Below are 25669 nucleotides of genomic sequence, written 5' to 3'. Positions count from 1 at the left end.
AGTGTACACATTAGCCCACTCATTATGCATTTTTCCTGCTGCATCTCCATGTTTTATTCCCTCAAGAGTATTTAAAGTTTTGACCATAGGAGCCTACTCCTTCAGCCTTTACTCACACAGAGAGACCCTCTGAAATAAATAGCAGCATAGGAGCCTGAGTCTGCTGGATGCTGAGACCTCCCAGCCATGGGTTACAGGACTACATATATTGTGCAATTTGGATGTCCATAGTGATATTGATCACAGCATTTGTAATGTTTCTGCATATACAAAGAGCAAACATGCTGTCAGTCATAATAACATTCATTTTCCGTTACACGAACAAACTAACTATAAGCAAAATCTCCATGAGACAGCTCTGTGTGTAAGCATGTATCTATCTCTTTTTCTTCCTCTTTCCTCTGGCAGGCTGAAATGAAATTAACACAGAATAGTCCTTAAGAGCTAACAAAGTGCAAATAATGCTTAGCTCTCATGTAATGCTTTTCATTTGTGAATCTCATGGCAAACTTCATTACCTGTATTGCACAGGCAGGGTAGTGGGGCACAGAGGGACAAGATGGTGTGCCCAAGACAGTAGAAGAAGTGAGTGACAGAGCTGGAAAGAGCCCCCCGTGACCCTCCACTCCCAGATCAGTGCCTCAAAGCCCACTAGTCATACAGCTACACACACCGCAGGCAGACAAACATGCAGGTAAGACCTGCTGTTGGAACAGATGAAAGGCCCTCCTCTTTGCAGGCCTGCTCTTTAACTTCTTTGTCCTCTTGTCAGATTTTATTCCTGAGCCCAGATGGACCTGATTATTGTGATTACTCACACTTCACTGTAAGGTGAAATATACAGCTTCACCCCACTGACTAAGAAAAATAAATAGGACTCTCTCCCCACCACCCACACCCACTCCCACACTTCCATCTGAACTTGAAATAAAAAACCTGCAGAAAGATTCCCGATGGCTTTGTCAGGGAGGGGGGATGGTGAGGATTGGTACAGTATATAACATCTCAGCTCTCCCGGATCAGTCACGCTTCCTAATTCAATAAGGTGAGAAGGAGCATAATTTGATCATATTTGTTTTGCATCACTGCAAAAACAGAAAATGAGGGGCTGCAGAGCCGCACCAATTTACTTCATCCGACCTTGATTAAAAGAAAATTAATTGCCGCATCTCTCAGGATATCTCAGGCAGCAGCCAATGGCTTTCCAGAATGGCACAAAAAAAAAAAAAAAAAAAAAAAAGAAAGGAAGAAAAAAAGAAGGAAAAAACCAGGGAACAAGGCACAGAGAATCTTTGCCCTTTCATCTTGCAGCACAACTGTCTTACTGGAACTGTTGGCAGGCTGAGGGAAAAACTCAAGTGCTCAGGAAATCATGGGGAAGTCAACACAGATTTGCCAGGGTTTTCAGCCTAAATTTCCCTTCAGTGTTTACCATGACATTCCCAACTGCTGGGGATTGTACCAGTCTCACAAGGTCTGTCTTGCGAGGCTGCAGGAGCAAAGCTGGGAGGATCTCAAGGCAAGACTTGGCTTAGGGCAGCTGGTAATAGGACACAGAGGCTTTTCTTGTTATACTTCCCATTCACTCAGAGCCAGGTCTATACTAGAAATTATTTATGGTAATGTCAATTAGGGCCATGATTTTTTAACTGTATTTCTACACTGTGAAAAGCTGTAGTGTAGCTGCAGTGATACAGGAACCAAAGTGCTTTTACCAAGATAGCTGATTTCCCTCAAGAAACTAATTTAAGCCATGCCAAGCCAACAAAAGCACTCTTTGGCTGATCCAAGCTCTGTCTCACTAGTAGGATGTACTGACAGCAATACCAGCCAACATGCTCTAGTGTCAATTAGGAAAGACAGTAAGATGGTGTAATGAGTCTGGGATAGTCTTAAAGAAAGAAAGGGGAGTACATTTCAAGTATTATTATTACAATACCCGTTCAAGGGGTATTCAAAAGGGCTAGCTTTTGCCCAGTGAATTTCAGCCTCAACCTTTCCAAGCCAAGGAAGAAAACAGGCTGCCCCAGAGGGTGAATCAGTGACTAAATTGGCTCCTACTCTGAAGTGCCATCTAGGCACTTACAGGGAACAGAGAGATTAGCCTCAATAGGCTAAAAGGCAGCCTCTGTGAACAGTCCCTGTAAAGACTGTCCACCTAGAAGGAAGAACCTTTCAAAGACTCACTTGCACTGTAAAGTCAGTGACTCTCCAAACGGCAGCTCCTATAACACTTGCAGTTTTGAAAGTGAGGTACAAAGGAAAAAAAGTGTCCATGTTCAAAGCAACATACATATATCTTTGTCTTTTTTGGTCCTCTGGATTCAGCCACGTGAGTCACTATTTAGCACAAAGGTGTTGGACATCAGTTCCCATTAGCTGGCTGTGCTCCGTGCTGTAGGTGCTACTGTACGCTCTTTTTGGCAATTTCAGTAGAGCCCACTGTCTAAATAAACAGCAAAGATTTCTCTTTACCTTGCTTCTAATGACTGGATGCAAAGGAATGAGAATTGGCAGCTGGTGGCTGCCCATGCCCTTGCCCATCCTGTCCACACTGCTGCCCAGGCTTCCCATTTTCTAACTACCTGGAGACCTTGCAAGCTGTCAGCCTGGGAACTTTCACCAGCACTAAACTCTCACACAAAATTTTTGATGGGGAAAAAAAGATGACGACTGTGGCTGATCCAGTGCAATTATCGGATCAGAAGCGCCTGCTGCAATCCCACTCAAATCTGTATTAAAAATTCATTTCAAGTGTTCTTTTTTTTTTTCCTTTAGCTGCAAGTAGAAGAATTTACCCAGCTGTTTTATTAGGAAATTAAAGGGCACATTTTTCTAAGCAATGCACTGGAATTTAGATGGACCATAACCATGACTAGTGTTAATGTGAGAAAGGATATATCTGTCCTCAACATCCAGCTATCCATCCCACTGCACACATTGTTGTATTAGCTATAACCCAAGCAACGCTAAATCTTAGACCTTTAATATCACAGGAATATAGGACTAGAAGGGAGCTCTAGAGGTCACTTAGTCTGACCACTTACTTCTATGGAGGGCCAGCTATAGCTACATCATTCTTGTTTGCCTAGCCTGTTCTTAAAATCTTCCTTTGATGGAGATTGTACAAACTACCTAGACAATCTATTCCAATGTTTAACTATCCTTATCGTAAGAAAGTTTTTCCTAATGGCTAACCTAAATCTTTCTTGCTACAATTTAAGGCCATTATTTCTTGCAATTTAATTCCTACTTTCTGGGCCTCGTCCTTTACATAAGAACATTTCTGCTAGAGTCTCAAAGTTTTCATAATTTAACATTTCCAAATTCCATCCCAATAAAGGTCAATCTATGGCACACAGAAACAGGACAGACGTCCAGCCCCTTCTGAGGTAAAAAAGAAACTAAACAGATCATTCTATAGACAGAAAACTTTGTGCCAAAGAAGATACCCGTTTAAGAAAGAAACCACAATGTTTTAAATCCGTATTTATACAAATAAATTAAAGACAAGATGTTTATTGTTTCCATGTTATCCCTATGGGAAAACTGTAGCTTGTTGTGTCACACAATCTGTTGTTCTGGAGTGGGTGCTAAATGTGTGGAGACGGGGGTTCAGGGGAAGGCACAAATATTTGCTGAATAGTCATGATTAAAGCACAGATACTTCAGGCAGTCCATGGGCCCATCCTGGTCCCTGAAATCACAGGAATGGTCCCTGCTGCAGCTTGATCCACGCACAAAGTAGTGACAGATTTTACTCAGATTCCCAGCTGCAGAGTAGTATGTGGGTCACAACAGGACGGATAAGTACAAAGAGTAAAACTGGAGTCAGATCTGATTTTCTCAGTGCTCCAGGATGCAGAGATATAAACCTTTGATTTGGGCTGTTACAGAGCTTTACAAAAGAAAACACAAGGCCCAAAGACAAGACAAGGGGCTGCATGGTGTCTAGTTATGTACCAACTCCCCCAGGCAGCAATATGCCAATGAAAGCCCCAGTGCCAAAAATGAGTGCTTCCCATTTGGACTCCTGCTTATGTTTCCCAAGTTACAGGAAAAATTTATTTCACTTACAAAATGGTGATAATCTGCTTGTTTAAATTAACTGCTCCTTTGGGTGCTTTTGCTGGGCAGTCTTGTAGAGAAAAGAACAGTTTTGAGCTCTGATTCTGAAAAATTTGAGGTGGCGCTTAGTAATAAGCAACGCTATGCAAATCCATCAAGTCAAACTGAGGCCAAAAAGGTCTTCCTGTTCCAGAACTTAAGCCTGTCTATAAGTATGTGAAGAATTAGAGACCAACAGAGCAGCTTGGGGAAACAAACACACTTTATACATGTAATCAAATTAACACTCTTAAGGTCATGCAGACAGTAGAGTCAACCAGCCAAGAGAGTTACAGTGGAATCAACTTAATTAACACTCCTATTTTAACTGAGCAGTCCATCTCCTCCAGGAAAACCTTGTAGACTTTAATGGAAATGGGGTTCCAGGGAAATTTTCCTAAAACCCTCCAGTCAATTGGAGAATGAGGTCCAATGCAGCTTTTCAATCATTCTACAGATTGCTATAGGAAAGACACAATTCGGTCCTGAATGGACATGTCTCATCAACAGTACATAGTGCACGCAAGTGTGTGTAGATACACAGGCAAAGTTTGTAAGCTAAGAATCTGTAAGTTACTCTAGATCCCAGCATGGGCTCATACAGGAACTTGCACGGGACTTTTTCTCAGTATGTGTAATTTACACAAATATTTGTGTACAAATAGTATAAATTTTTTATCACAATTTAGGGATGCATATGAAAACTAAGACTACTTTAATAAAATATTTGGGTATCTATAAATGAGTTTGCAGGAGTATTTTGAGCAGAGTAAGCACGGTGGGAACAGGCTATATTTATCACATGTTATTCTATGTGCAACATTTAAGCATACTATTCCAACTATTTGAGTAATACATACCAGGTCTGACTGCTTTCATTCTGAGTGTGTACAGAGCTTTGTATATAAAAGATAACAAGCATGGATATGCATATATGTACTGTGCACATGTAGAAAGAATATTTACAAACTCTGCTCTGTGTGCCTGCATGAATGCATATATGTGCGTGTAAGCATGTGTTTGCAGCATATGATGTGCTGTGGGGGACCTAATATCATTGCAACCACATGTGCTCTTATACAGAACATGTGTCCCAGAAAAAAAAATCATCCTGCTGTTCTTTCTCTGCTCTCCAAGGTTAACTTAAATAAAACAAAGAAAGCAGTTTCCCTTCTCAATAATTCATGGCTTGCTTTAATAGCCCATCTTAAAAACATACATAATTTCCCCCAATTTTCTGATACACTAATTACCTAGCTCTAAAGCCAACGGTGTTCTGTGTTTGACCTAAGTGATACATTATCTGGAAACCCCTTCTAGCCCAGACACCAAACCATTTGCTTTCATCATCCATCACTTTAGATTTTCTTGGTGTTTGTCACCATCTATCACTTGAGCTTCCAGGTCCTGAACCTGCTTAGAATGGAGTCAACAGTACAATTCCAGTGGGAGCAGGACTGGAGGAGCACTCAACTTTTTTCAGCTCTGTTCCTTTCTTTTTCTTTGCTGTCTAAAGTAGCTGGTAACAGCAATATATCACACCAATACACTCAGGAGTCCCTCAAAGATCTCAAAGCACTCTAACAGGCTACCCAGATAAGTATTTGCTGGCTCAGTAAATCTCAAATCACTTTCCAACAGAAGTTCATATTACTGGCCTCATTTTACAGATGATGAAACTGCGGCAACTGGCATAAAATGACCTGACTTCTTCCAATGGGCAAAGGACAGAACTGAGGAAGACATGTTATCTCCTAAGCCCCCACGAAGGCTCCACCAACTTGACCATGCTGCCCACCACTGCCCTTTCTGCTATGCAGCTGTCTCTGTGGTGCAGCACAACTGCTGCTAAACAACCCGCAGGAATAGTTACGCCAGCACAGCTCGGAGTAAGAAATGATGGGATAGCCTTTTGTAGCTGAAAGTACCAGGAAAGTTTAAAGAGGTCAAATGCAGCTTCCCACACTGAAATCTGCCCACAACTCCCAGACTAAGATAAAAACCCCACAACATTGATCCAGATACCAACTGAATGAGCAGCACCATTCCCTTAGCTTATTGTGTGGTGTCTAAACAGGAGCTCTTGAAAATACTCTCATCTGTGGCTGCAAAGTATCTGAAAATTGAGCCTGATAAGAAAAGAGCAAAGTGTGTAAACAGAAACCATTAATACAGTAAATAAGTCACATGTATGTGAGCATGTAATATACTCTCTGCAGATGAAGGACCATACAGTGACTACAGGGTGGGCATAGCACTGTATGGTGTGACTTCCTCTATTGCTACCCAGACTGAGAAGAGGCAGGGACTGAATGCAGGACATTCAGCACAAGATGGTAAAAAAAAAAAACACCCTTGTGTTTGCTGGCAGGCAGCTGGAGGAATTCTTACTCTAAATTTTACAGACTGGCCACAAGGAGGGGACAAACAAGCCATTTCTGCCTGTCTTGCATTTCTGTGACTGGGTGTGTGGCTCTAGAGGGGAAATAGAGGAGGAATATGTGCTATAACTTCAGTGCACACATGTACCTTCCAAGCCCAATGGCCAAAACACATTGGTGCAATGCAGTGTGAATCCTCTACTTCCAAAACACAATCTGTGTGCAATGTGGATTCATTAAGTGTGTGTTGTGTGGTGTAGTAGGTGTGACTCTGTGTGCATTGAGTATTATATGTGCTTGTGAGTACAGTAGGTGTGGTGTATATGTACAGTACAGCATGTGTTTGGATTCTGGGAGTAGGGGATGTTTAGTAATTAAATCCCTTTTCATCCTTCTGCACCTGTCTCCTTCTGAAAACTGAGAGAACAGACGTCAACCGGGACAAGGGCTGGATTGAATACAGCCAATTCTGAAATATTTATTAGCTTGTGACACCACTCAATGGAGGAGAAGGAATGCTGGCTAATCCGCCCAGCAAGTGCTCGCTTGGTGGAGGGGCATTTTTCTACAGTGCCTCATTATATTTCAACTACTGACTACTTTGTCAAAAATGGTATCATTTTAATTTGTGTCTATATTTATTTTCAAATGCTTTTGCTAGTAACCAAAGATTTCAGAGCACTGGGTTCTGAATCTAGGCTTACCTCCTGGACACTCATGGCTTTCTGGCCATATTACAGAGCTGTTTTAGAGTTTCTGCTTTGTGGGTGTGTTTTCTTCACATTGCACTCTTCTAACTGCCATTCACACCAGTGAGGACCATGCAAAGTACACTGAACAGAGAAGACACATCTAAAGTTTCCTGGTTTTGCATTCATACACCTGCACATTTCTCAATTTGTAATGCAACATGAAGCTCCCCACCGTACTACAGATACAACTTGAAACCCAGATATGAGCAATTCTTTGCTCTCACTAGCCCTTAGATTTCACATAAATGGAAGCTCTGTGTGCTTTCTTCACGCTGGTTAATGCCTTATGGTAAAGTAGTCAGCAGATTTGTCTGGATCAGTGACTATGAACTGACTTTAGTCTCAGGTATAACTGTGTAAGGTTTAAGTCATGACATGGGGACCCAGATTTTAAGCTTCCTTACATTTAGTAGTTCTTGCATTTGGACTTTGGTTTTGAGCCACCATCTGTGCTGACAAATGGATATGAGCTTTCACTAGTTCCTCTGAAAATGTTCCTAACCCGTATGGGGTCATTGCTGGTGAAATCCTCAGATGTTGTGGACTGCCTGTGGGGCAGTGCTGGAAGTCCCTGTACTTAGAGAAATTCATCAGTTTATTAAAGATGATCTTGACCAGCAAGACTCCTCCCTCTAGCATGTGTATTATGTTCAAAACTGTTTGAACTACCACAGGCTGAGTTTGTATATATCCATTTACCTTCCTATACATGTACAGCTAATGTATAGCTATGCATTCCTGCATATATATGTGCATACATGCATATAGGCAGACATCTGTCTTATAGCCATATACCTGTATGCAAGCTTGACATTATCTTTGTTTGCTGTGAGTGGCCATACTATCTAATCCCTGACAAATTATGATTTTTGAAGGTAAAACTACACTGCAGGGATGACAACCAGGGCTTATACTGTCAGAGGACAGGTTCAGATAGAGCAAAGATTACGGCTGGCTCTTGTAGCAGCAAACAGAAACATTAGTTTTCTTCTAAATGGGAACTTACCTATGTGGTTAGATGCCTTCTCAAAGACAATGTCACTGGAGAGAGCTTGTCCCTTCCTGTTAAAAGGCATTCAGTACCCTTAGAGATAACTTTAGGCCAGACACTGATTTTAGTTGAAGGGGAGGACTGGACTTTGATTTCTAGTTGAGAACAAAATCTGCCAACACCAAAAGCCTCTGTGTGCAGAGACTTCCTGGGAAGGAACTTTATCTTCAGCAAAGTAGAAAAATTCCAGTGGTCCTCATGGAGCTCAGAAGTAACCTTCCCTTCAGGATCTCTTAGGTATTTGGCAGACGCCAGCCAGCTAGATGCAGATGCTACAGATCCCTGCATAGGGATGAGGGTTAAAAAAGTTTTTATCAGCACTGCGCAAAAAAATAAAAATAAAATAAAAAAAAGGCAAGACTGACAACAAATCCCAGTGTGTGAGGCTTATTCTGGATGGTTTTGGCATGATGCATCGTTGCAACTATTGTGTTTGAGCAGTAATTAGACGTGGCCCTGGGGGACTGCAAGTGCATTAGAAGGGACGAGGCTCACCATGAGCCAAATGGTTGCTCTTATTGTTCTCCACAGGGTACTTAGGATGATCTTAGAACCAAATCCTTCCATAATGCTGCAGAAAAGGGACTGCAGCGTGAGACCTGCAGCACCACTACCACTTCCCTATATCTGATAAAACTCAACTCATTTTAGCACTTGCGCATTCTCCACTCACCCACTTACCTGACTATATGGACAAGCGCAATTCATCATGGTATAACAACCTGACACTGTTTTTACATCACAGCAATGTGCTCATCACATTTTCGAAAATTGTGCTATATACATAATAACAAATACTCTTTAAAGCAGTTTTCGGTGTCAAGAACAGACAGCATGAGACTTGATAGCCAGAAGACCTTATGTCCCACTGATTATATCATTATCATTGTCTTCACACCCACTGATAACATTGAATCCCTTTTCCAGTTGATCACATTGGGTTCCTCATATCTGTTGACCATATTAAACCTCTTGGTTGTAGAATTATTCTGTTTGTCCCATAGTACACCATCACACTCGCTTCAAAACACTGTAGCACACATTAATTGTACCTGGTATTCCCCATAACACTGATTGTACGGATTCCTTTTACTGCACTGAGCATATTGGGTCTTCCTGTCTTACTTGCTGTAATGGCTTCCTCAGCTGTGCTAATTATATAGGTATTTTCTTGTCTCAATGGTTACAGGCAATCTCTTCCACAATGATACTGAGATCCAGTTATCTCTGACTATATCGGAACTGAAGTGTCCTCCTGTCTCAATGTCTTCACAGCATCTTTTCACTGAACACCATACTGCTATTTCATATGATGTAACAGTCTATACCAAGAAGCCCACTTAGACACTTCAAAACGTTTGGTTTCCTTTTAAACTCATGCATGTGATAAACAGACAACACCATACAGTTTCATAGAACAGAGAGAGATAAATACTATTTCCCATAGGTGAATTTTCTCTTGACCCTATTTCACAATTTCTGCTCAGGTTGTCTTGCAGCTAAATGGAGGGAAAAAGTGTCAGCAGTACCCTCTTACAAAGATGGAAGCCTCATCTTTGTCTTGATCCCAGCTTTTGAGGTGCTCACTAATGGAAAGAAACTGCAGTATCTGATTTCAGTTTCTCCTCTTCAAGACCCTGGTTTCCCTCCAAAATTTTGAAGAAAGTGGAAAAGGAGGAATAGACATAACGCATGCAGTATACCAGAAATTAGGAGAACAGTCTCATTTTAAGCAAATCCAGACAAGTATGATCCTGTCCTCTTTACAGCTCACAACAGGACCTGTCCCTTCCTTCTCTACTCAGTGTTGCCAACATGCTGTTGACATACTGGCAGGAACCCCAACAAAAGCAAAGAGATTCTGGTTGTGCATCTTGCGCTTATGACAGAAGTCTCCTAGAAATCTCATGCCTCAGCCAGGCAGACACAGCATTCAGAACCTACCAGAATCAGTTCCGGGGTCAGTGCATGGGACAGCCCAGGAATGTCACGCTGATGTAGGTCATGGTGAACACCATTCCACTCTGTATCTCTCACTCTCGCTTAAAGGGCCACCTAAAAGGGACAGGAGTCCCCAGACTATGGCCACACAATCCCTTCTTCCAGATGGGCCAGGCCTTCTGCTGAGAGTATCAGGGCCTATATACTACTTTCCAGAGTGCTTCCCCTTTAAGATAGGACTGTGCAGTCTTTATTTGCTTGTTGAAACTGTTCAGTTTTAGGACAGGGGGGGAGGTCACACCTGTTGTGGAACTTGATAGAAGGCTTATTTATAAACTTTCAGAGCTTGGGATTCTTGCAGAGCTGAATGCGCTGATGTCCGGAGGGGAAGGTCACCGAAATACTTGTTTATAAAAGCAGCAGCAACTGGAAAAACCATAAAAGTCTGAAATGATGAAATTAACAAGCTATTTGATCAGGCGCATTGGCTATGTGCTCTGTGGTCAGCCAGAAAAACCTCGCACGTAAGAGTCTACCCTGCTGGCTGCTGCCCTGAAATTCTCCTTCAGAGAGGCGAATGCATTGCACCCGAAGAGGGCAAAAAATAATCAGCTGCTTAGTATGGTCTACTTTTGGGTGGCTGGCTGGTCCAGTCTTAATTTGACCTTGCATGGAAAGGGGAAAGCCTACTCTGTACTTGGTATCACAGCTAATCCACTCTTCAGTTTCGCAACTTCAAAGAGCTACACCACTTGTTAACATGCAGAGTGTTCTTTTAGCAAGGAGTCAGTCACACCCCAAAAATCTGCCACTATTGAGGAGGGGTGGGGGAACGTGGCAACTTCTGTCTTCAGAAACACTTCCAGATTTCTGCAAAAATATAATGTGAAAGGTGTTGGATTTTTTGATTGTTTGTTTGTGTTGCTGCTTGAAAAAACATTTATAATATTACAGTTTGGAGAGAGGGGAAATAAAAACCTTCCCTTGGGTTTTAGCTTTAGTTTCTATTTTCATTTCACAGTAGACCAAATTCAAAATAATTTCTTTTTCTTCTCTCTTTTTTCTCTTTTTTGGTTCTCTGTATATGTCAGAATCTTGGTTTAAGGAAAGCTTCATTTTCACTTGGTGACTGATGGCTGAACAGGTGGCTTCTGAGTTTGCAAGTGTCAGATGAACAAGCAGTTTAGAAATGGACAATTTGCAGCTCACTTTCTCTTGCTGACGGCCCTTTTTCTGCTGACAGATTCTTGCCCCTACCAGCCAAATCATGCACACAGTCTCTGCCATCCACCCCTGGTAAAAAACCCCAACAAAACAAGCAAACAAAAAAACCCCCCAAACACAAAAAACCCCCCACCAAACCAACAACAAAACCCAAAAAACTTAAAGAGAAAAAAAAAATAAGAAGAAAGAAGATGGTCTCTTGGGAACTCCTCGCCATAAAATGGAAAGAGCTTCACACTTGAAGGCATTCTTGCCAGCTCAGCCTACTTGGACATAATTTATAAGAGGGGCAGGATTTTCTGCTTAATTTTCTTTCCTGGAAAGCCTGTTTGTTTTATGGGATTTTTCTGCAGAATCCTATATAAAGTGGTGGGATGCCAGAACCAGCACCAGTGACTGTCTGCTCAGTGTGATGAGTTTGTTCAAATACCAGAGCCACCAGCTCTCTCCAAAAACCTTTTCCTCAACCACAACTAGTCAGGATCGTACCTAGAAATGCTGCCGAGGGGATTCTGACAGGTGAATGCTCTTCTGCCTGTTAGAGATGAAGTCTTCCAATGATTATAACAAATAGGGTTTTATATAACTTTATATTGAGACTCATATACAGCCTAGGCATCCTGTCCCCATCCACCCTTCCTAATCCCAGCACCTGGGGACCCAGCATTCAGATGTTAGCCAGCAGAGCTCTCCCCACCACTTCTGGCTGGTTTGTCCCAGAGGCACAGGGAAAGCTCTGGCCGAGAACAAGGGAGAGCCACTGTTGCTCGCAGAGCCCAGAAAATGTGGGCAGGGCCCACACAGGTCCGTTACTGCTGCCCAAGCTGACAAGAGATTCTCATGTCCTATCGTTACAGCATCATGGGATCACCAAATGCTGTATTTCATTAATTAAAGCAGATACTAGAGTAACCTTTTTTGCAAACTGCGTTGTTAAAACATGGATTTACCTAAGGCAGCAGTCACTCTTCTAATGTTTGGCTATGGGCAAGTAACTTAAGAGCTGTTTTTCCAAAGGATCTTAGAGGCTCTTGGTACCAATTTTTCAAAAGGATTTAGATGCCTTTGAAAGATAAGTGCCCAGAGGGGTCTTAAAATTTTCAAGGCAGGCTACATTAAAATCATTTGGATTTATGTGCCTATCTTAAACAGTTTTGATAATCTACAAGGTGCCTATCTGAATCTTTAGATAAAGAGAGCACTTTGAAAATATGACACTTACAGACCTGAGGAATTGTAATCTGGAGAACACATCTCACTGACTTTCAGGAGCATTTAAACTCCTAAGCCTCTCCCAGAAATGAAACTTAGGATCCTAAGTCACTTAAGTGCTAAAAAAATGTTGCTGTGTGTCTGTACAAGCTGGATGAGGACAGATGAGCAGGGAAGGATTAGATGTGTGCATCTGTCTTTGTGTGTAGCTCTCATAACACTTGAGTGTCTCTGCATATGGATAAAGGTGGATTGATGAGTGCATGACCATATGCATGAGCATATAATATGGCCGATTGGATGGGACAGGGAGGAACAAAAATTGGGTGGAAGTGACAGGTGATTACATGGATAAATAACACCATCTTGCTGAACATTTATTTAGTGCTTTTCATCCAAAGGTACCCTTAAGTGCTTTACAAACTGTTATGGATATAAGAATGACTCTACCAGCCACAGCAGCTCTTTAAGAGTACACAGCCAAATTATATGATCAAGTTATGACCAGAAATGAAGAGTATCAAGTCCCACTGAAATTACCTAGAATTTTTGGCCATCAGCCATTTAGGATTCAGTCAATACACCCAGGTTAGAGCTGTTACACAGGGAGAAAGTGCTATGGAGATCTAACAGTGACAAATGGGAAGGACCTAGTTTTCAACACCATTCAAAACGGAGCACTGCCAACAGCACATGAGCTGGGGAAACTGGCTCAGCATTAATGCAGCAAGGAGAGGGAACTACTGGCTCTCCATGGGTGGCAAAAGGGAAGATGGGGTGGAGATGAATAAATGGTTATATATTTTAATGGAGAACCAAGTTACAGGCATTTTTTTTAAAATAAACCTGCATAAAGAGAGAAGCAGGAGAATGGTGAATGGATGAGAGATCCAAGGGGGAGAGGGGTAGTTCAGACCTGAGGGGTTTTCAACACTGACTGTCTCAAGCACCAAGCCCACGTTCTCACTGGGAGAAGATCCCATCTCTTCACACATTAGCTAACCTGGGCTGTCTTTCTCCAGGCCGCACATGCACTCCAACGGCAAGTGGTGCCAGCTGCTCTTTTGCCAAACGGTGGAGTTAAAAGCTGTACAAAGTCATTTCAAGTAAACAATGAAACAGAAACGACAACAGCAGTTTCTCCTGCTGCCTCCACCTCTGTGCCTTCCTGCTTCCCTCTTTGACACTCATTCTCCTCCTGTCTGCCAAAAGGATGAAAACATGATTGAATCCATACTCTGTGACACAGCCTGGGGAAAAGCAGCTGCCCAGTATATATATTTATTTCAGCACAGCAGATGAGTTGAGACTACTACTATAATACAACCTAGAAACTACTAGGCACTGAACAAACAGGGGAAAATGTGTTCATCTTCTCTTGTACTCTCCTAGCTGCATTTTCTCTATTGACAACACCAAAACAGCCAGTATGTATGACAAGTTTAATGCTAGTGAGGTAGCGGCAGGAAAGGATACACCATTTCTGTACACCTAACCTGTACAGAAGTCTTTTCCCACCATAAGCAGGACTCTTGGAAATGCTGCCATTGCAATGTATAGTTTCCTCAACACCCTGAGAAGATAGCGATCCACTGAACAGAGGATGCGAGGGGCCAGCTCTGTCCTGCAGCTGTAATAAGGAATATCCTACTGTCATGATAAGTGAGTGCTGGTTCTTCACTGTAGGGAGATCTGTCCTTGAGTAAGGGCCAGGCTGCACAGCTCACACACACAACACTCTCCTTGACTTCAGGGCATTCAGGCAATGGAAGACAAGTGACTTACAGAACCAGTCTCCAGCAATGCACGTTGCTCACTATCAGATGAAATCCACTAACATTCCTGTGTTATTCCCTTCCCTTTACTACTTCTGCAGCAAATACTATTGCATCTTCCCCTGCTCTGTCATTTCCAAGATCCTACCCACAGACCGGTCCTACCTGGCACACTCTGCTCTCCCCACTGCCAAGCACCGTCACACCCTTCGGCTTTTGCCAATGGTGCCTTGCACAGCCATGCTCATTGCGATCTCTGCCCACACCGAGAAACTGTTACGATCAGGTCTATATTTGGAAGTACTGCCTATATAGCTATGACTAGTGTTGGGACTATGAGCAGACCCCAAGCATACAGGTGGTTATTCCAACAAAGTAATGCTCCTGGTGGTAGTTCATTTCCTTTGACGAAGTAGTATAAGCTGCAATGGCTAATGCATTCATAGGCCAAGTAAGCAAGGTCAGAGCTATGCTGGTATATACCAACTAGCCCTTCCTATACACAAGTTTAGCTCAAAACCTGTTCATTCTTAGTACTGTTTTCATTGGGTCTCATAACCGGATCACACAAATACTAAATGACTAGGAGCCCGTGCTAAGGTATGTTTAAATCAGGAAAGGAGGATGATCTCATTTCTGAAGCAATGGCCTGTGAATCAGGAGGTGCAGCTCCAGTTCCTAGCTCTGCCAAGACTCTACGGCTAGCCTGGACAAGTCACTTCCTTGGGGCTTTCACTGGTAAATGAGAGATGCTCCTGCTCCCTTTTTCTGCTTCTCTAGCTACAATGCAAGCTCTTCAGGACAAGGACTATTTCTACCAATGCAATTATATGGTACAAAGCATGGTGGGCCTCAGAGTTGGTTGAGGCTTTTATACTAAAATATGAATCTTAATTATAGCAGGGAAAATAAACAAAACAACAAAAATGAAATATGGTTATGTTTTTGGTGAATTGCTCAGATTGCAGTTTTGTACATCAAAAGGAAATATTTTTTTTAAATAATATTTTTAACAACACTTACTTTCGGCAAAAAAGCTATATTTGAGGGGAAACGGATTACAAAATAGAAATCAATGTCTTTGTTCTGCATCATGTACATTTTTGCCCACTTACAAGTGCTCCATATTTTCTTGCACGTGTTCAGTGACACTGAGACTACAGAAGCAGAGACTAAGGGCAAACCAGCTATGTTGGCTATTAGCTGCCAGACTACACAGGATACAGTCTTGGAAACAGCTAAGAAACAGTCTTTTACCCTGCTCACCTATTTGAGTATTCACTGTGTCTGCCTGGAAAGTACCAAGTTTCTTTTACTTAAGTTTCTCAGAGTGCTGGTGAGCATCCCGTGGTGCCCAATTGAGTTTCTGTGCAGTTGTGTTTTTGTCTACACAGTTACAGATGTTTTCCTCTGTCTCTGGGATGACTACATAAATAAGAATGGGGCCTTCTGCTCTTTGAATTTGCTTTCATTTCTCAGTAGATACTTCCTTTGTGCACAAATGGCACTTACTGTGTTCACACAGGAGTGTTTTTGCTATAACCTGGACTATTAATGCTTGTGAGTAGACTTTACTCTCCTCGTGAGTAAACAGATCTCCCCGTGCCTTTGAATGTCTGTCAGTGAAAGTGCTTTGCTGCTCTTATGAGCGTTCTGCTCTGAATTTCTGAACAACTGGGCTGAGTTAGTGGAGGACTTTTGCAAGCATGTTTTACTTATACCTAAGTATATTTCCTCCTCTATTATTTCACTAAGTTTGTGTCGTGCTTACCATGAATGAGGGAGGTCCGCAATGCCTAATAGAAGAAGTGTCTGCATTTGTGTATGTGTCATGACACACTTACAACTGTGTATCACTATGTTTGTCAGCATATATCAGCATGTGCACCTGTTTGACCATATTCATGCTTGCTCCTTTTTTTTGGTGTTGTGTGTGAATCTGTGAAAATATTCTTTTCCTTTCTTTTTCATCAGAGAAGTACACCTTTTTTTTCCTGGGTGTGTGTGCATGTATATATGTATGTGTATATAAAAGAAGCGTCCTGTTTATATTTGTTTCGCTCTTTGTATGTTCCCTTGCACTTGTGTTGGAGCATTAATGCAGGCATGTTTAGGTATAGTTGTGCTTTGATATTTGCTCCGAGTCGTGTGTCTTTTCCCGTGTGTGTAATTCACTGGCTCTGTCCGTGTGCTTCTCTGTATTTTCTTTCAGTTTCCCCCGTCTATGCTGTATGCAGTTACCTGGGTTTGTGCATGTACGTATCTCCCTGTTTTTACTGTCTGAGGGTGTTTTATTTCTGATGGGGTGGGTGCTGGTGAAATTGTTTGTCATTTTGCTTTGTGTTTATCTTTCGATGTTTTCCCTGTTTGCATAAAGTAGATGCAGACTACAATTTGGTGATGAATTCTATGAATACTAATCTTAGGCTACCCTTGACCCTAAGGTCAGCTAAAGATCAAAACCAAACCATTTAATATTTTCCTTTTGCAGATCAATAGAAGCATAAATTCACTCTCAATGACAACTATAATTTCAAACAGATCTATAGGAGGCATGCATGCATTTCCAGGACAAGCCGCTCATGCGCTTGTTGGGGAGCATAAGAAAAAGAGTTTCGCTGTTGTTGTGGGGTTTGGAGTGTGGTTTTTTTTTTACCATTGAATCTCTTTTGCTTTTTTTTTTATTGCTCTGAAATGCTATTTTCAGCAGCTGCTGTCATATAAATATCTCTTGTTTTTCTTCTCCTCTTTCCCTCCTGGTGAAAAGGGCAGGGGACCTATTGAAAATTCTGCTTTATCTCTTTCAGGAGAGTTCAAGTGCGGGTCGAACAATCGATTCCTCCTCCTTTTCTTTTTTAAGTTTCCTGTCGTTCTTTTGCCCAGATCAGCATTGAAGGAAAATAGGAAGGGCAGCCTGGAGTATGTACATCTATACACCCAGAGACAGAAAGAGAGCATGCGAGTGTGCATATGTGAGCATATATAAAGATGATTTTTTATATATATATGTATACACACACACACACACATGCACACACATACATACATGTTTTTTCCTGTGGCTATCTGTATGTCACAAACCTATGAGATGTTCTTACAGTAAAACTATTTCAGAGGCAGGAAAAAAAGCTGGGAAGTGGGAAAAGTTTGGAAGTACTGTTCAGTTCTAAACCAGAACATTAACCCTTCCAAAAATTCTCCTCTAGGAATTGCAAAAGCTTTTAAGGAAGTGCCGTAAGATCCGAGACAATTCCTACAATTTTTCATGTGGGGGGAAAGGAGGGTTATTCTGAAAGCAGCATTGTTTCAACAAAATAAATTCAGCTGATAATCCACAGATCTTTAAACCTGCCTTTAGTCTAAAAAGGTACTTTTCAAACATTTTCACCAAACAAAAGTGGCAGGAGGGGGGCAGGGGGGGAAGACAGAAATATAAAAAAAGCAAAACAAATGACACCATTAATCTGCCTGGATTTTCCACCTCATAGAACAATCTGTTTAGGAATGACTGAAATAAAGTGGAATGTGGTTTAGATTTTTTTTTTCCTCTGCAATCTCTCTCTGCAAATTCCTTGTTTATGGAGAAACATTGAAAAAAGGAGCTAGTCCCACCACCCCCTTTAGAAAAGAAAAAAAAAAAAAAAAAAAGGCACCATAAGCACAGGGAAAAAGAAGGAGGGGGGGGGTTTGCTTTGTGTAGGAAATAAAGACCGTAAAGTGAGGACTTTTATTGCTGGCAATCAGAGTATTGCTGCTGGCAGTGGCTAAAGGTGGAAAGCAAAGATGATTTAATTTATAGAAAGGACAAAGATGTCATGTAGCAGATTTAATCACTGAAAAGAAAAAAAAGAAAAAACCTAGCTAACGTCATAATTTACATTTTTGGATAATAAAGAAGAGTGAAAGAAAGAAAAAACTGAAAAACCCTGAATGGGTGAAAAAAATAAATGAAGGAAGATAAATAGATTTGCCTGTAAAACTAATAAATTTAAAAACAAAACCAGAAAGCAAAACACAGCCCCTTGAAAGTGCTGGTAAAATGGACCATCGATTTTGGAATTCATCTGCATTTTGTATTTTAATAATGCTTACTCTCTCTCTCTCCCTCTCTCTCTTTTGCAAAATATAAAAGCTGATCTGATAAATATTAATTTGAACCATCATAATGTATTTGAAAATTCCAGCTAAAATGTCACCACATGGAACATTAATGTAATATTTCAAGGCCCTGAGAGCAATACTCATATTGATTGCATTTATTTCACTCTAGGGAGGAGAAATAATTCTTCAATGTGGGACACATCTGGTAGCCAAAGATGCAAAAGGCTGAGGGTAGAAATGCAAAATTATATGGAAAAAACCCCATAACCTAACCCCCCAAAACAAAACAGAAGTGCAAGTGAAGCTGACAAATGCAACCCATTCAATCTCATGTTTCAGTCGCAGCAATTTGTTTTTTTCTTTTCCAGAATACATCTCTTTGAATGGTTAGTTTTGGGGAGAAAACAAACAAACAAACAAAATATCAGAAAGAAACAAAAATTCCCATCATGTTTTTATGAATCTTTTGGCAGGAAAACCAACAATATCATGACAACTCTAAAGAAAGAGTGTGTGTAGTTGGATTGCTTATTGGAAACACAGAAGCCAGGTTGAGAAGACAGTACAGCACTTAATTCTGCAAAACTTTGACAGAGGTTCCCGAGAAAGATGCTCTTATCTAGGGAGATTCCTCCAAGGTTGGGGTTTGAACTTTGTAATGGTGGTAACCCAAATGTGTGTGAGATTGGGGCTATTTTCCTGTGATTCTACAGAGGAGCACGGAGACGCTGCCTGTCTGGAGTCCCATAAAACAGATCTTTTCCTTGTCATTAAGAATATTGATGTTCATTAGGCCCGGGCGTCAATGAGTCTTTGTGCAAATGAAACGAAATCTGAGTCAAATTGTGACCCTGAGTCCAACACATAACCGCAGATTGGCTGCAACTGGGGGGCTGGGGATGAGAGGTTCCCCCAGCACCAAAAATTCACCATCCCTGCTCTGACACACACACAAAAAATATCTCTGCAAACACAGTCAAAGAGCCTAAGGAAATGTTCCTGCTGCCACCCCCCCCACACCCCCCCAATCACTCTTCACATAACGTGGTTTCTGATAAAGATGGAGAAGATCAGGGTTACTTTTAGTAGTCTGTCAAGGCAAGATCTCCCCACCTAAGATAAATGTTGCTCTCTGCCCCAGCTCTTGGCAGGGCATTATCACTTTTACAGGTAACGCTCTTTCCTTTTAATTTCCTACTAGGGTTTTTCTCCCTCTGCTGTGGGTCTGAGGTTGATGTTTCTGCTATACAAACTCCAGGCTAATAAAGCAAGCTCGAGTCCCGTAATTCACAGCAAGTCGCTTTGACGGAGCACTTTTAATGTTAACAGTGTGACGGGTGCTTTTCGGAGCTAATGTCTCACTGATATTAACTGCCATGCCCGTAGAGCAAAATCTGCAATGTAAAAGCGAGTGGCTTGCTAACTATTTACAGGCTTGCACATCTTGCTGTCCCATTCATTTCCTTGACCTTTCATGAGGGGGGATGGGGAAGAAGAAGGAGAAGCGAGGGAACAGTCCCAAATGCACTCTAGTCAAATTAGCTCCCCAGCCTCTGATAGTGAGACCTTGAGCTGAGGTCCCACTCCTTCCTCGCCAGCAGTTCATAAATTCAAGTCAAGAAAAGCCACAACTGGCAGCAGGCAGGCTTGGGCCCAAACTTCCTGAGCGGGGATGGGGGAATAGCTCCCAAAAGGAGAACAGCCCTGCTGTGAACTGTGCATCAGTCACTGAGGCATTTCACTGTAGATCAGTGCACAGGCCAGTCGGATCCCGAAACCCAGCTGATTCCAGGCACAGCTGTTCCTGGAGGAAGGCAGCATTCCCGGGGAATTAAAGACAGGAACAAATCAAGGAGACTTCTCAGTTCTGCATCCAGCTCTGCCACTGACCTGCTGGCTGATCCTGGGCAAGCCTTTTCCCATCTCTGCACCTCAGTTTCTTCTGACAGCATTTGAAATAAAGGGTGTAGCAAACCCTCCCACATGAAGACGGGAGAGGGCATTGTGAGGCTTGTTTAATGCTTAGAAAGCACTTTGAGATCTGCAGATAGAAAGCGTTACACGAGAGCCAAGTATTATAATTAAACTTTATATAACCGGGCTTTGTAGAAACCTCGGGAGCAGGAGCAGCAGCTCCGGTACCTGCAGCATCGTGCAGCCTGGCCGCCGCGCGGCGGGGCGAGCCGGCGGCCGGGGCTGCGGCCGGTAGCGGAGCCGGCACCGACAGAGCTTTCTTTCGTGCGCGCCTCACCGCTCAGGCCTTGCGCGGCCGAACGCCCTCCGTGTTGGCTTAAACTGCCACTCCGCCGAGCTGCCAAAATGTTGTGACGGCTTGTGCCTGGCAGCCTGCGGGCAGCGGCCGCCGCGCCGAGTCCAACCGAGCCGCGCCGAGCCCAGCCGAGCCGCGCCGAGCCGGGGCTGCGGCGTGCCCCGGGCGCCCCCTGCTGCCCGCCAGCCCCGCGCTGCCAGCGGCACAGCCCGGCACGGCCGGGGAGCGCAGCCTCGGCTTGCTCGGGGGGCTGCCGGGGCAGAGGGGCTCTCCGGAGCGCGGCAGGCGATAGCCAGCACTGCGGTCGTGTGCGGGTTTCGGCTCCGGTCTGGCCCGGCCGTGCTTCCCAGGCGGGCTACCTGGGAGCGTTCGACTCGGCTGCACAGCCTAGGCTAAGCCAGAGATGGAGGGAGGGCTGTTTTAAAAGAGCAGTTATTAAGAGACGACTTAATTAAGCCCACCAGAATCTGAAGTCGTTGTATAGGGGAGAGGATAGTGCAAAATTTCAGTGGAGAGTACCTCAGCCCGAATAAGTCAGCCCCACACATATATGTGAAAAATGACAACAGCCAAAACAGTTCAGTACAGAATTTACCACTCGTGTAAGGACCAAATATGCACAATACAGCTTTTCCCACATATACATCTACAGGTCTGAGGACCCCCTGCCACATCAGCCCCAGCGCTTTCTCCAATGATGCAGCATCACCAGACTGACTTTTACTGCCAGATTCACAGCTTGGATAGTGTCCGGAACAGGAGAAATTAATTCCCTGAAGCTGGTCTGCTCCTGCTACCTTGCAAATCCCTACACTCAGGGCAGGCAACGGCAGTGCTTCCTCCAGGCAGCAAAAGACAGGAATTAGTGCTTTCCCTGCTCTTCTCCATACACCCCAATGCAATATCAAAAACTGCTGGGAAACTGTGTGGGGACTTATATCCTCAGGAGGACAGAGAGTTTCAGTCCATCATGATATAAGCCCCCACCAGCTGCACAGCAGTAGCGTGAGCCTGCAGTGCACTCAGGGTGGCACTTTGTCCAGGTGGCTATGCTTCGAACCACCCACAGGACAAACTGGCATGACCCTTTCAGACCATGGCCTCAAGAGTCACACTCAGGGATGAGGAGATCATTCTCCCAGTACTTCAAGTTTTGCACAAGGAAACGCCCTCCTCACCACCTCTCCTCTGCCTGCAATTTCCTACCTTGTCATTTACATGGCCGTTCGTTCCAAGTACCAGGGGCAGGACAGAGCTCCAGCTAATGAACAAGCCCAGATGCTCCTTCAGGCTTCCAGTGAGTGTCTGTCACTAGAAGCAAGGGGTTAAACTGGACAGTGGTAGTAAGTCTTTCACATGAGCAACCTTGGGTCTGGGTCACAGAGGAAGATGGCTTTGCAGTAGCCTATATTCTTCAGAAAATAGCACCCTGTCTGGCAACCTGAGCTAAAGAAAGAGCCAGGACAGGAAGAGCAGGTCAGGAAGGAGATGCAGTGGCAGAGCAGCATGTCTGTGGGAGCTTAGACGGTGCATGCCCGCTTCTGCGTCAGGCCCACACAGAGGCAGATAAGCAGCAATGCCTGGGGCAACGTGCAGGGCTCAAGATTTCTTTCTCAGGATTCTTGCCAGGCACAGAAATGGGCTCTGAACACTAAGACCCAGACCAGGTATTTCAAATTTGCTGTTGAATTTTCCTAGTGCTTCATAAGCCATGGATGAGACGGAGGGAATAAAGGTAAGACCAACCATTGTGGTTAGAGAACATTTTACAAAGGCCTTGGGTCTCCATAACTCAGACCCAAGGGCTGTGAACCTGCAATCTGCAGGCAAAAAAATAGCCTGTAGTAACAACAATAACAATATTGGTCTGGAAGCTTTTCTGCTGCACCATCCTTCCCCCTGTGACCACATAGTTGACCTTGCAGACTCTTAGCAAGGCAATTTTACTGTCCGAAGCCAAAGTCCCTGGAAGGCCCAGCAAGTGCCCACCATCCAGGGTGAGTCAGGGGGTGGTTCCCAGGCAGATGCCCTCACTTGCTGGAGGCACGGCCCCAAAGTCTGTGTATGTGCTTGTTGCCATCAAAGGCAGCCCCACCTTGGGGCTAAGCTTCAGAATGCTTCATCGTGGCCCACATCTCCGAGATTAATGACTGCCTACACTAGGACTTCTCCTTTATCCCAAGATGATCCCAATGCATATTTCACATCCACATGCTGCCGAGCTCCATTCCTGCCTACATCTATGAGCTCATGCCTTCCTCACCCATCTCTACTCCCTGCACCCCACCCAAGCCAACTTTTCTCCTTTTTCTTCTGCCACACCTACCGTATCCTTGTCACTATACCAAGAGTGGCATTGCAAGCCAGAGTCCCCAAGTATCTCTGCCATTTCCTAATTGTTCCTGGAACTCCACCTCTCCCAGGAGGCCAGTGTACATGCCATTCCAATAGCAAACTTTCCCACAATTAGTGGAGGTGTCAGCATCAGGAGCACAACACAAACCACGTAGTAGGGACAAACTATCCCTGGAGAAGGGAGTAGAGCAGCCACTAGGGCATCAGGCAAGGTAGTCACGTCCCTCTCATTATCCTCCTTTGTTCAAATTCAGAAAGAAACTGGTTGTTTCTTTTTTGTTTCTTTCTTTTTTGTTGCCTTGTCTATCCTCCTTGTCCTTCACACCAAAGAAAGCTCTTCCTCTTCTCATGGACTGAGGACCTACACTGGGAGAGTTTTCCACACACTTTGCACTGAAGGGAGGAACGTCAGTGCAGGATAAATCATGAATGTCCCACACGTGCTACTGTCCCCAATATGTAGAGAACACTGAGACAGAGATTGGCCCACTAAGCATTAATGTCAGAGCTGAAAAGCACCCTGGGCAGGCATATGGAGCATCAGGCTGCCTAGTTTTGGGTCTAGTGCTGATCCATGAGAGCTGAGCATGCAGAAAGCATTACAAAAAACTCAGCATTAGGCCAGACAATTCATGTGTTTGATGCCTTCTCCAGCATAACTGCCCTTCTCTGGGGTCCTTCCTAGGTGCTGAGACATCTTCCCTTGGTATGCACAGGGAGGACCACTGGTCTGTGGTGTCCCTGTGTTACATTGCTGAGGCTGCAGCAGAGCAAGGCAGAATGATGCATGGGGACAGTGCTGAGTACATTAATAAATAATCACCTCTCCCATGCTCCGCAGGAGAGCGTGACTTCACAGTGATGTGTGTGAATGTCACACGGGCCCTAGGAGAGCTACTGCTTTGACTGCTAGCTTGGTTCCCAAGTGGCCTGCTTCTCCTTTGCTCTCCCTCCTGAGCCAGGGATCAAGGTAAAAGGCTGTATGGGTTGTTGCACACATGGCAGTACTTCACCAACTAAGATACCTCCATGCAGTTGATGATTCTCTGCCATCACACTGCAAAGGCTTCTCCACACATATCTATAGGCTACAGAGCACTACATTCTCCCCTTTTTGACACAGACTTCATGACAGATTAAGTCACCTGGTACTGCAACCTCCTGCTTGCTTGACTGGATCCCTGCAGTCCTGATGTCTCGGTTTCTTCTGACCCATTGCCTGTACTAACACAGCAGTATGGCAAAGGACTGTACCATATTCTTCTGCATTCACTGCCCTGCTGAGTCCAGGAAAGACAGGAGATTTTTCCAGAGCAGAAACGTTGCCCCTGTATCAGGGATGCCTAATTTACAGCGTATGCTAGAGTATCACGCAGATTGGTGGATCAGTGAGTGGCAGAGGACTGGCCCTCAGTTTAGGTTAGTACCTGAGATTCAAAGCAGTGACAGATGCACATTAAGGCTGGGACTGACCCCTGTGAACCTTCCAGCAGTTTATCTCATGCTGTGCCAGACCTTTGCTTAATGTGGTCATTCTTCTCAGCTGAGCCCACACTGACATTACCGTACTGCTTCCTTTCTTGATTCTGTGTTGAGACAGCTCCTGCGTGGACCTCCTCTACACACCACAGACTGAGGGCCCCTTGGAGGCAAAACCCTCAGAGTGCCCTGGAGAGACCAAGCTGGATACAGTCATAGCTAAGTGAGAGTCGGTGCTCCATGTTAGGCAGAGGATCAGATCAGAAAATGTTGTTAGTCTCCTTTATTGCTTTCTACGGATCTGACCAAACATTTCTAAGCATTTGCCCTGCGCTGTCCTTTCAGTTACCTTACACCTTCGCTCCCCACCACTGACTCATTCTGCTTCTTGGCTAGGCAAAGGGGAAGGTTGGCAGAAAAGCTGTAATTCCCTGTGTAAGTATTGTGGCAGAACAGGGAAAGGACTAGTGTGTAATCGTGAGAAGTACTAGGAGATAGAAAAAGCTTTGCCCCGACTCAGTATTGCCCCTCATCCTTTGTTTAAGGGGCATTTAGGTAGCAAGATTTCCCCTGGTATCCTCTATGGGCATCACATCCCTGGCTCACCTCATTTATTCAGCTAGAGCATGTTTTATTAATCTGGAGTCTCAACAAGGTTCTTTACTTCTATTAATTTATTAATATTGCTAATTAAATATCATATTCGCAAATGTAAATTTCCTAATAGTGTCCCTTCCATTTTCAAATCTAAAAAAAAAAGAAAAAGCAGCAGCAGCAGCTTGTTACGCTAGTCAATTGAAAGCAATTCAGTCTCATCAGAAACGTGGGGCTGTCTTGCATTTGCAAGAGAGGGAAGGACACTGTTAGTTTCCTTTGGGGCAAATACCCACCTTTTACCACCAGTTTTAACAATCTGATTTCAGAGCAGGAACGAAATGGGGTGCGCAGAGTAAATGGAAGGAAGTGGAAGAAGGGAAAGGTAGAGAGTTTGGTGTACATGGGAACAGGTACCAGGAAAATGC

Source organism: Falco rusticolus, chromosome 3 (assembly GCF_015220075.1).
Source record: "Falco rusticolus isolate bFalRus1 chromosome 3, bFalRus1.pri, whole genome shotgun sequence".
NCBI lineage: Eukaryota > Metazoa > Chordata > Aves > Falconiformes > Falconidae > Falco > Falco rusticolus.
Note: the sequence above shows the minus strand (reverse complement) of the source record.